Source organism: Lissotriton vulgaris, chromosome 12, assembly GCF_964263255.1.
Source record: "Lissotriton vulgaris chromosome 12, aLisVul1.2, whole genome shotgun sequence".
Taxonomy (NCBI): Eukaryota; Metazoa; Chordata; class Amphibia; order Caudata; family Salamandridae; genus Lissotriton; species Lissotriton vulgaris.
In genome coordinates, this window is record NC_141700.1 from 252,440,239 (window position 1) to 252,452,693 (window position 12,455).

Sequence of the window (12,455 nt, forward strand, 5' to 3'; positions counted from 1 at the left end):
GCACTCGATCGGAGACACTTTTCGTCGCGAGTGGAGTTGCGGTCTGTTGTACGCCTTTCCGCCTATACCACTTCTGCCCAGAGTGCTGCAGAAGATCAAGCGCTACCGGGCACAAGTCATCCTTGTGGCTCCGGACTGGGCACAAAGGTACTGGTATCCTGAGCTACTCAGTATGTCAGTCGATCCCCCGGTTCGTCTGCCTCTTCAGGAGGACCTTCTGTCGCAGCAGCAGGGGACGGTCCTCCACCCGAACCTGTCCAGTCTCCACCTCCATGCTTGGAGATTGAGCGGCGACAGTTGAGGCCATTTGACTTGCCTCCTGAAGTCTGTAACATCATTCTGGCAGCCAGGCGTCCCTCCACAAAGTCGGTATACGCCTGCAGGTGGAATAGATTTGTGGCATGGTGCACAGCAAAGGCTGTGGATCCCCTTAATGCCCCTCTTTCTGAGGTTCTCCTCTTTCTTCTCTCTCTTGCCCAGCAGGGCTCTGCTCTGGGCACTGTCAAGGGCTATCTTTCAGCTCTTTCAGCCTTTCGGAGGCTGCCTGACCAACCTTCTTTGTTCAAGTCCCCTATTGTTAATCGATTCCTGAAGGGCATCACTCATATGTTCCCTCCTGTTCCCGTCGTGATGCCTCAGTGGGACTTGAACCTGGTTCTTACGTTTCTGATGCGCGCTCCCTTTGAGCCACTTCACAACTGTCCTCTTCGCCTTCTTTCTTTGAAGACTGCCTTCCTGGTAGCCATCACCTCTGCCAGGAGAGTGAGTGAGCTCCAGGGTCTATCTTGTAAGCCTCCTTTCCTTTCAGTCCATCCGGACAAGGTTGTGTTGCGAACGAGGCACTCCTTCCTACCCAAGGTAGTCACGGCCTTCCACATTGGGCAATCCATCACCTTGCCCACCTTCTTTCCGCCTCCGCACCCCTCGAGAGAGAGGAGGAGAGGCTCCACCGTCTGGACCCAAAACGTGCGCTCATTTTATTTGAATCGCACACAACAGTTCCGGGTGGATGATCAACTATTTGTTGGATACGCGGGTGCTAAGAAAGTGAAAGCGGTGCACAAGCGGACCATCTCCCGGTGGATTATCTTGTGCATCCAGGCGTGTTACTCCTTGGCTAAGCAGGAACCCCCTGTTGGGCTGAGGGCTCATTCCACTCGAACCACAGCCACTACAACTGCCTTGGGCCGAGGTGTGCCCTTCTAGGACATTTGCCAGGCGTCTATGTGGGCCTCGCTGCACACGTTTGCAAGACACTATTGCCTGGACAGTCAAGTCCGGAGGGATGGCTACTTTGGCCGTTCCATCCTCCAGGACTTTCTGGTGTGATTATTGGTTCGCAGACCCACCACCACGGGGTTGGTATTGCTGGGTATCTATTCTAAGGTAAGGAATCTATCACTAACGTGTCTCTTTCAGATGCACAAGTTACTACTTGTGTAACAATATATCTGTAAGAGACATCAGTTAGTGATAGATTCCTTACCGACCCACCCATCCTCCCCGTTCTGCGATATCTAGGGTTAAGGTCATCTCCTTTCAGGGCCCTAGTTTCATGGCACCAGTGTTGGTTTTTGGCATGGCCCTGCGCTTGTGGCGCGGAAAAGCTGTGTCTAAGAACTGATGTGGGCACGTGGAGGTGGCGTCTAAGTACTCGGACGACGTCATCACGGCGCCCACAATGCCGACGACGGACGCGGATCCGCAGACGACGCCTACCAACGCGCAAGGGTACTGCTACGCAAAAGTTTCCGGATCCAGTCTGACGCCTGGGGATATTCTAAGGTAAGGAATCTATCACTAACTAATGTCTCTTACAGATATATCGTTACACAAGTAGTAACTAGTGCTTTGGGAGCATAAGCTGCTGGGCGTGACGGATACTTTCTCAGATGGTTTACGAGAACATCGGTCTACAGAAGCTACAGTTTACTACAGGTACTTTTCGTCCATTTAGTGATGTATATTATTTTTAGTTTTCAGCGTGTGAATTTAAGCATCTGTGGTTTGGAACTATTTGTTCAGGTTTTTAAAAAAATGTTCTTTTCATTTCTGTGCATTTTCTTACAGGATAGCGCTGGTGCACATTTTTTATCTTGGTGGTTATTATTTAGTACTGTTACGCTTTGTGTTATTGTTAATTTATTTTTCTGCATTATTTAAGATGCAGAGTGTCCAAGACCCTCCTGTGAAATGGAAGGTTTGGTTTAGAGCGTTCACTAAGTATTTAGGAAATATTGGGGGCATTAGGTTCGGGGGGGGAACAAAGGAGATTTATTCTAGAACACAAGCTAGGTCTAGAGGGACAAGCTGTTTTAGAACACTTACCCCTTTTGGAAGTTCCAGAAGGTGAGGAGCCCCTTAATGAGTATGATTAAGCGGTAGCCATTTTGGAAAAACAGTTTGATGTAGAAGGTAGTCTTGTTGTAGCGAGACATACATTTTTTACTAGGCACCAGAATAATGATGAAAGTATTGTATCCTATGTCGCTGCGTTATGTATTCTCGCAGCTTAATCTGAGTTTTAACAGTTTACTTCACAACTGATAAGGGATCAGATAGTTTTTCATTGCGGTGATAAAAAAAAGTGCAGCAAAAGTTGCTCATGTTAAAAAATCCAACTCTGCTAAAGACTATTTCTATTGTTAAAAGTATAGAATTGTCTCAGTTGGCTTCTAAAGAATTAAAACCTGATAAAACAAGTGTTCGGGCGGTAAAAGAAAACTATCAGAAAAACAAGATAATTTAATGCATGGTAACGAGAGCATTTCTAACAGACCTAAGAAGAGGTTTAATTAACCAAAAAATGTGTGTATGAAGTTTGGCTTTCGTTCACATTTTGCTAATTCTCGTGTTTGTCCAGCTAAAAGTGCTTTGTGTCGCAAATGTGGGAAGATTAGGCATTTTGCTAAGATGTGCATGTCTAAGGGCAATCCAGTCAATTCTGTTTACGATAATGGAGACAATGGTGAACAAGTGGGTGAAATTGTAAGTTCATTGAAGGACCTTATTGTTGTAGTTAAAGATGATGCTGATGAGTGTGTTGATCCTGTGGTTGAGGTGATTGTTGATGGCAAGTCCATTCAACTTTTGGTTCATTCAGGGGCGCGTATGACAATAATCACTGAAGAATTGTTTGATAGTGTTTAGCAAGATAAACCTTTGGAATCTCCTGACAGGATTCCTGTATCTTATGAGGGTATGAAAATTAAGCTCAGGGTTTTTGAAACTAGCTTGATTTTTAAAGAGGGGTGCATCTCTGGGAAGGTGTATCACCAAGGGTTATTTGGCAAGACCCTTCGACCAGGTACGAAGGAGCAAGTGTCTGTTATGAATGAGACATTACAGGGTGAGTGTTTGATGGAATGGAGAGACAAGTTCAATAGTGTATTTGCTGACATTTGGGGTGTATTAAAGGATTTAGGCACCGTAATAAAGTGAAAGATCAGTCTACCCCAGTAAAGCACAAATTGTGTAATGTGCCGTATAGTGTGAGATGATCGGTCGGATGAACTTAAATGGTTGAGAGCCTGGTGTTATTGAACCTATAGAGTCATTCCTATGGTTATCTCTATTGGCTGTGGCCCATAAAACAAAATGGAAGTCTGAGGGTATGCATTGATTTGCGTAGTTTTAAAGAGATTTGGGTTGATCCCCCATCCCCTTCCTCGAATTGATGACATTCGGACCAAATTTGCAGGATGCAAGTTTTTTCGAAAACAGATTTTTCATGGGCCTATTAAGTGGAGTTAGACCAAAGTTGTAAGCATGTGACTGCTTTTGTTTCACCCATCTGCACTTTTCAGTTCAGGAAAATGCCTTTTGGGCTTGCTTCTGCTGCGTCAGCCTTTCATTGCATTATGGAGTGTACTTGAGGGTTTGGAGGATACAGTTTTCTTCCAAGATGACATTTTGGTAGCTGGCAAGTGCAAAAAGTCTCATGACAGACCGCTCTCGAAAGTGCTATGTAGGTTACAGGAAAGCGGTATTGTAGCCAATAAACTTAAATGTGTATTTAGTCAAGAATCCGTAGAGTACTTGTGGCATCGTATTTTGGGCGAAGGCATTCAACCAAGAGAAGGTTTGATCGAGTTCACCCAGAATGCTCCTTCTCCTAAATCAAAGGAACAGGTTTTTCATTCCTGGGTGTGTGCGAGTTCTATTCCAAATTTATTCCAGTTTTTGCAGCTAAAACGGCCCATCTGCGTGAACTTCTCAAGAGGAAAGTTGATTTTGTGTGGGACCAGGTGTGCCAGGACTAGTTTACTTGCATTAATGAGGAACTAGGTACGTGTAAGATTCTCACATCTTTTGATCGTCTGTTACAGTGTATTGTGTCTGTGGATGCGAGCTTGGATGGTTTGGGTGGTATGATTACCCAATTAAAACAAGGCAAGGTGCATCCGATTGGGTTAGTTTCTCGTGCTTTGCGGCCAAGTTAGAAGAACTAATCGGTCATTGAAATGGAGTTGTTGGCTTGCTGTTGGGCGGTTGAAAGGTTTAATTGTTTTCTTTGGGTTAAGTCATTTAATTTATTAGCGGACCACAAACCACTTATCCCTATTCTTAATGGTCTCATTGTCAATGAGCATACACCCTGGATAGCAAGATTGAGTTCTAAGTTGTTGCAGTACAACTTCGAAGTTGCGCACATTCCAGGAGGGAAAAATACTAGGGCAGATTTCCTGTCCAGATCACCTCTACCCCGACAGTCTAGGATTTGTCCCTCTGTGATGAGTGTTTGATTGCTGCTGATGTTTGCGGTTTGGGAGGTTTTTCCGAGAAGGAATGGGTGGATGCAATGCAGTCTGATTCTGTTCTTAAGAGAGTAAAGGAACACATTGTTTTAGGTTGGCCTAAATAAAAGCATTTAGATGCTGAACTTAAACCCTTTTCAAAGATTTCTGTTGAACTCACCTTGGAGGGTGGAGAGTTAGTTTTGGGAGGTGATATATTTGTACCTCCTTTATCTTTGAGGACATGCTTAATTACGTTGGGTCACGAAGGTCACTTGGCTCAAACTAGCACTAAGAGGAGAATTTGCTATGTTTATTGGTGGCCTTCGATGGATAGGTAGATTGAGGAGGTTAAGGGATGTGTGATTTGTTGCTCGAGTGATAAAGTTATCAAGATTGTCACACCTGCCATCAAGTGGTCACACCTCCTACCGAGCCTTGGGTGAAACTTGCGGTAGATTTTGTAGGGCCTTGTAATACTCTTCCCCACAGATAAACATTTGCTTTATTTGTGGCAGATTATCACAGTAAGTGGTGGGAGGTTCATTTTGTGATTGATCCGAATACTAGAGGTCATTTGTTTTTTTCAAAACTTATTTTCTAGGGAAGGCTTTCCCAAAGAGCTTGTCTCGTAGAATGGTTTGCAGTTCACATCGAAATAGATGTCTTTCCCAGTCTGGCATTAAGCACTGCCTGGTGTCCTTGTATCACCCTCAGGCCAATGGTTTCATTGAGCGCATGAATCGCACCCTGGTTGTGTGTGCGTGCAGTGGGCTATTTCAACTGGTATTGACATAAAGGAGGCCGTTTATACCATGTTGTGGGCGAATCGCATTACACCTACACAAACTATGGGAAAGAGTCCATTTGAACTGTTACGTGGAAGAGTTGCAACTTTTGACATGTGTCCAGCGTGGATGAGAAAGTGGGGTTTGTGTTCAAAGGTTGGGGGATCAGACAGTTTTATGTTTGTGGCTCCTGGTTCAGGTTTGGATGCAAACAATTCCACTTCTCGTGCATCTACAGGTTTGGGTGGAAACTACCACTTCTAGTACATCTACCAATTGCAACAAGAGTTATTTTATTAACAATAAAAGTCATTGGGTTAAAGTAAAGCTTCCAGTCAAAATGCCCAAAGGAATATCTAAGGAATATCTAAGTTCAGTCCTCCAATTAAGGTAGATGCCATTTCACGTTTTGCTGTAAGAGTTAATGGAAAGAATTGGTGGAATTGTTCCAGGATTTACAAGATTCCAAAGAATGTGGTTATCAAACTGGGTCTTGGGAGTGGTATTGGGAAGGAGGATGATATGGGTCAGCCTCAAGTTATTTCTCCTCTGATAAGCAGGAGCTCTAGGAGAAGTGTCCCTCCTAAACGCATGGATTTATAGTCCTCCTTAATGTGGGACTTGAAATTGCTTTCTGTTTTTCTAATGCATTTGTTATTTAGCATTTTCTACCGGATGGTGTGAAACAGTTATGTTTCTATTGTGTTTTCTCTTTTCCTTCCTTTTTTCCTTCATATCATTGTTGGGTCTCGGCTGGCAAAAGCAGTGTGCATACGCTGCTCTCTTCATACGAGAGCTTCTTGGAATCAATACAGATTCCAAAGCTCTCGGAGGTGGAGTTGAAGCCTCGCCCATCTTCCTCATTCCCTGGTGTCACCCTGCATGCAAAAAGCAGGCTTACGATTGAAAAGGAGGCTTCTTAGTCCCTCCTGGTTGCCGCCTTGTCTCCTTTTGGCCCCGCCCACCGGGATTTGATAGTTTACTGGCGTTACCATCCTCTTTAATTACAGGGTGAGGACTTTTTTTGTCATTCCAGCTGGTTAGCTTTGAAACTGAGCGCGTCGCCGCTTCACGGAGACCTCGCTCAGATTATTTATATATTTCTTAACTTTAGCACGAAGAGCAGCGCCCGCTTCAAGGACACTGAGCTCAGTGTTAAAGTTAAGAAATATATGAAGAACCAGAGCGCTGTGTCCGTGAAGCCGCGCTCAGTTTTAAACTTAAGCATTTGCAATGCAATCGGACCTGATTACATTGCAAATGCTTGTTTCCCATGCAGTCGAGATCTACTCTTTGGCTCAAGTTTGTTTTACTTAAACAAAATGCTTATTCCTTCACTGAAATCTTCTGCTGGTGTCTTGTTTATAGATGTGGTCAGTGATGCGTTTATATTTATAGAAAAGCCAGATTAAGCCCCTCTTTTGTGCACGGGTAGTCAGAAAAAACAAAATGATTCCCAATTTGTGGCTTTCACTCTATATCGTTCTGGTGTGTTTCTTGACTTCTGCCACATAATGCCTATTCCAGCCGCCTCCTGAAAGGCGTCCCCTGGGAGACTTTTCTGTGCGTTCAGTGCTTGAGCAGTGAAAGCCTTATAATGATCCATCTGCGGTGTCTAACCCGGCCCCATAGCCGACTCCGCTGGCGAAAGCATAAGCCGTAGACATTATCAGGCGTCAAAAATAAATACCTGCTCATTCTTCGCACCATCGCAAACTTAGGGATGCAAATTTGGATCAAAACCTCCCCATCTATGACTCCCCAATAGACTTCCAGCGTTTCGATAACTACATCCAAAAGTGATGCCTATATTCCACAGGATGACATTAGTCCTTCGTTTATTTTTACAGATTATTGCAATCCCCTTGTGCCAGCATTTTACGATCCCTGACAAACAGCAAAATGGAATTACCTTTCTTATCAGGAGCCTCGATAATCAGATTTCCCTCCAGCAGGATAGCCTCTTTTGTTGGTAAACAACTCAGTGGTCATGATCAGTGTGATAAGAGAGGAATATTGATTCCTGTTTGGGTACTGATCTTTTCTATTAGTTCTTTGTGCTTGACCTTGGGACACTATTACATGTGTAGTATCAATGATGGAGATACCGCTCCTCTAGCCATCTCTACAAACTTTCAAATCTAAGAAATTTAGTTTGATTAGTTATTAGTTTTAGCATACACATCTGTGACACTGAGCTTTACCTTTATCCATAAATATGGTGAACATAGTATATGTTATCAAAGTAGTATACCTATGATATGTTTTATATCAAGTTACATTTAGCACGTTGTTTTTTCAATCATCCACCTGGATGGATTTCCCATAACCCATCTGCACAGGAAATGACACCACTTGTCCTCCTCCCAGGACCTATATAATGGCAGCCACAAGACAGACACTTGCAGCAGGAGTGCCACTTGGCACACGAAAGGCAAGCCCATCTGTTCCTGGACAGCACCCGGCACCAGGATTCTGGTCCTCCCACCCCCACTGCTACACCGTTGTGACCCCCAATGCCCTCAACCTCAGCCACGGCTTCACATACTGTTGCCTCACTACCACATCAGTCAGCGCCACCACTGCCTCACTCGGGGCCACCACTGCCTCACTCGGGGCCACCACTGCCTCACTCGGGGCCACCACTGCCTCACTCGGGGCCACCACTGCCTCACTCGGGCCACCAATGCCTCACTCGGGGCCACCACTGCTTCACTCGGGGCCACCACTGCTTCACTCGGGGCCACCACTGCCTCACTCGGGGCCACCACTGCCTCACTCGGGGCCACCACTGCCTCACTCGGGGCCACCACTGCCTCACTCGGGGCCACCACTGCCTCACTCGGGGCCACCACTGCCGCCTCACTCGGGGCCACCACTGCCGCCTCACTCGGGCCCACCACTGCCGCCTCACTCGGGCCCACCACTGCCGCCTCACTCGGGCCCACCACTGCCGCCTCACTCGGGCCCACCACTGCCGCCTCACTCGGGCCCACCACTGCCGCCTCACTCGGGCCCACCACTTCCGCCTCACTCGGGCCCACCACTGCCGCCTCACTCGGGCCCACCACTGCCGCCTCACTCGGGCCCACCACTGCCGCCTCACTCGGGCCCACCACTGCCGCCTCACTCGGGCCCACCACTGCCGCCTCACTCGGGCCCACCACTGCCGCCTCACTCGGGCCACCACTGCCGCCTCACTCGGGCGCACCACTGCCGCCTCACTCGGGCGCACCACTGCCGCCTCACTCGGGCGCACCACTGCCGCCTCACTCGGGCGCACCACTGCCGCCTCACTCGGGCGCACCACTGCCGCCTCACTCGGGGCCACCACTGCCGCCTCACTCGGGGCCACCACTGCCGCATCTCTAAGATGCCCTCTGGAGCATTTTACATTAAACCTCACACTGGCATCAGTGCGGGTTTAATGTGCTGAACAGTTTGATACCAAACTTCTCAGTCTTCAGTGAAGCCATCATGGTGCTGTGGAGTTCGTAATGACTACCTCATCACCATATACTCTTAAATGGCAGCACTGCACTTGCAGGGTCCAGGGATGGCTCTGGGTACTGTAGGGGCACAGGGCTCATGCACCTGTGCCCACACCACTAGCATAGGGCACCCAGCTAGAGGGGTGACTGATGTATGCCAGGGCAGTGGGGTTGTGGGCATGACACAGGGATGTGTGCCATGACGACTGTTTAGTTTTGTACTTAGACACAGCCTGCAAAGGCAGGGTGTGGGTGTCGGGTACAGGGCCCCTAAGGGTGGCACAATAAGTGCTGCAGCCCTTAGGGGTCTTCTCTGGTCACCATGCCCTGGGTACCTAGGGTACCATTTACTAGGGGATGATAAGTGGCCATAGATGTCAATTGGGTTTTGTTTCAACACAGCTTTAGGGCAGGAACACAGGCCCTTGGCACCTGGTTGGCAGGAGCCCAGGGCACGCTCAGTCAAAGTACAACAGCAGTTCAGCAAAAAGTGGGGGCATACCAATGCAAGAAAGATGGCACTTTCTCACAACTACCTGCTATTAAAATAAATGTTGTTTCCGCATTAACAAAGGGGGGGCATCCCATGGGTCCCCTTCCTATATATGAATGGTTGCCTCCTTCTCTGAGGTGTTAGTAGAAAGTTGTTTTGCGACCATAAACATTCATACACACCACTGTGAATCTGTGTTAACATGGCCCCTCCAAATACTGAATTGCAATTTGGGTTTTGTTCATTTAAAAATTCCTTTTTGTGCGGTTGCGAGCGAGATGATTCGGCGAATCGGGCCGTTTGGATCCTCAAACGGTTTTGTCCATATAGCTAGTAATCTTTAAAAAAAATCTTTATAAATGTAAAGTAATTGAAAATAATATCCTAGAACTAATTGGATAATTATTACAGCACATTAACTGAGAAAATTAAATGTTTTAAATAAATAAAATGTTTAAATTGTAATAAAATAGTTAGAAAACCTGCCCATTAACATTTGTTATTTAATGTATAAAATGTTAAATTGTGTAGAATTAATTTACATAACTTGTAATTTTTTTAAAGTTCATTAAGTTTTAAAAATATAATTATTTAATAATTACATATATTTTAAATTTAAACAAAATATTTATGTACTTAAAGTCGAAATTGTTTTATTTATTCAACATTATTTGTACTGGGGTTTTAGTCCCTTTCTGCTTTGGTTACAATGGGAGTGTGTTCAAGTACTGCAGTTCAGAGGTCTTTGGTTCATTGGAGAGCAGGTTTTACACATCAGACTGTTCGCAATTTACCAAACCCTGAAGGCCTCCCTTCTTTCCCTTTTGTGGCGCATCTGCCCAGCCCTTGATGGACTTCTCTCTTCCTCATGCTGCTGTTTTGTCCGTTTGGATGTGTTGAGGCTCGAAGGTTGGACATTCCGATGTGAAATCTGGCTAGTCGTCAACCATCTGGAAGGTCACTGAACATCAGGGCAAACCGCCTAAATACATATCTTACTGACCACAATTGATACCTCCATCAAGAGGTGGGACAAAACCTCTTTGCCTGATGAGGCAATCAACAGGTGGATCTTTTTGCCATTTTTAAAAGTACACAAAATCCATGGGACTGCGCCCCCCAGTTCCATTTCAGGGTACGTGGGTGGGGGGGGGGGGGGGGGGGGGCAGGGGGCAGAAGTGGGGTACCTTTCAGATGAGGGGGGAGTTTCCACATCACTACATGTTTCCTCCCATGCCTTGATTTCTCTGGTTCTGATGAAGATTCTAAAGCGAAGGAGTATGCCGTTCCTAGAGGGGGAGGGGGAAAGACGGGTCTTTTTTTCATGATGCCCTCACACACCCCAAGAGGTGTCATGCTTCATTATTGGGCTTTGCTCCTCTTCGGGCCGGTGCTGCAATGCCCGACGTGCTCACCGTAAACGGGGCTCTGTGCCAGTGATCTTTTTAGAAGAAGCCGTAGGGTGCTTGCGGGTAAGAGGGCAGGGGGATGTGTGATGCACATGAAGTGGGACTTAAAAGAAGTCTGGATCAGTCCTCTTCACAAGCAATTTAATGATTTGGGTAGATCCAGCCTAATTAAAAATGTATAGACTCCTATGGGGACATAATGTGTCCACGGGGACACAGAGCGAGGGTAGGAAACCAGCAAGTTGCTGTCCAATCCGGCTGTTTGGAGTAACGCCATGCTCTATAACACCCCCGTCGGTCTGTAGATTATGTACCTAGGGTCTCCAACCACTCAGTACAGATCTACTAGGGCCCCACGTCCGGCTACCATCCCAAACAATAGAAGCCTGCCATTAGTTGTGCACCACACCATCATGTAGGTCCTGAAGAAGTGCCACACGGCTTTACAAGCGACCAGGCACGAAACATGTCGACCCTACACACTGTGACTGCCCGTTAGGAACAATATATACCCATAGGGCGTCTATTCATTTTTAATTAGGCTGGATCTATCTGAATCATTAAATTGCTTGTGAATAGGACTGATCCAGACTTATTTTAAGTCTCACTTCATGTGCACCACACTTCCCCTGCCCTCTTAACCGCACGCACCCTACAGCTTCTTCTAAAAAGATCTCCGGCAAAGAGCCCAGTTTACGGTGAGCCCGTCAGGCATTGCAGTGCCGGCCAGACGAGGGGAAAGCCCAATTATGAAGCATGACACCTCTGGGTGTGTGAGGGCATCATGAAAAAAGACCGGTCTTTCCCCCTCCCACTCTAGGAACTGCATACTCCTTCGCTTCACAGTCCTCTAGGAGCCCTGTGTGCAGGACCTGCGTAAATATCGGCTCCTGGTCCCACCCTCCTTCCTTTCTCAAGTATCTGATGAAGATTCACCATGACCAGGCCCAAGTCATTCTGATTGCCAAGGGGGGTGTGGTATGTAGGTCTCATGAGATTCTCCCTGTGTTCCCTGCTACATTGATCCCTCAAGACTGATCTCTTCCTCTAGTCGGAGGGTCCGGTTCCGCACTCCAGCCTTGAAAGTCTCCACTTTCACGCCGTGAGATTAATGGATAAGCTCCTATTTCTTCCCAGTGGTGTTGAATGTTATTTTCGCTTGTCGCCACACCACAATATCTCTCTACTCGAGGAGGAGGAGCAGTTTTGTCACACCATGTACAGAGACAAGACACATCAATTTAATGTACTACGCTTGGCCGTCTCACTGAGCCGCAGGGTTTATCGTGGGCATGTCAAGGGCTACTGTGAATCTTTCTGCATTTCTTTGCCTCCATGACCAGCCTTCTTCGTTCAAGTCTGATTGTCATCATATTTCTGAATGGACAGATATGTTTGTCCTTACACCTTCTGTTATGCCTCGAATGGGGTTCGAATGTTGTCCTTACATTTTAGACTGGGGCTCAGTTATGCTTATTGATCCATCTGGATCAGTCCAACATTCCTTCCTTCTACTCCCCACCATGACCCACTAAGGA

At 46.6% G+C, this 12,455-nt stretch overlaps 1 protein-coding gene across 3 annotated transcripts in view; it reads left to right on the forward strand.

The window, feature by feature from the left end:
- Window positions 1-12,455, forward strand: part of LOC147673887 (anillin-like) — a 429,866-nt gene that overhangs the window by 317,367 nt on the left and 100,044 nt on the right. The gene's annotated exons all lie outside the window — the stretch shown is intronic.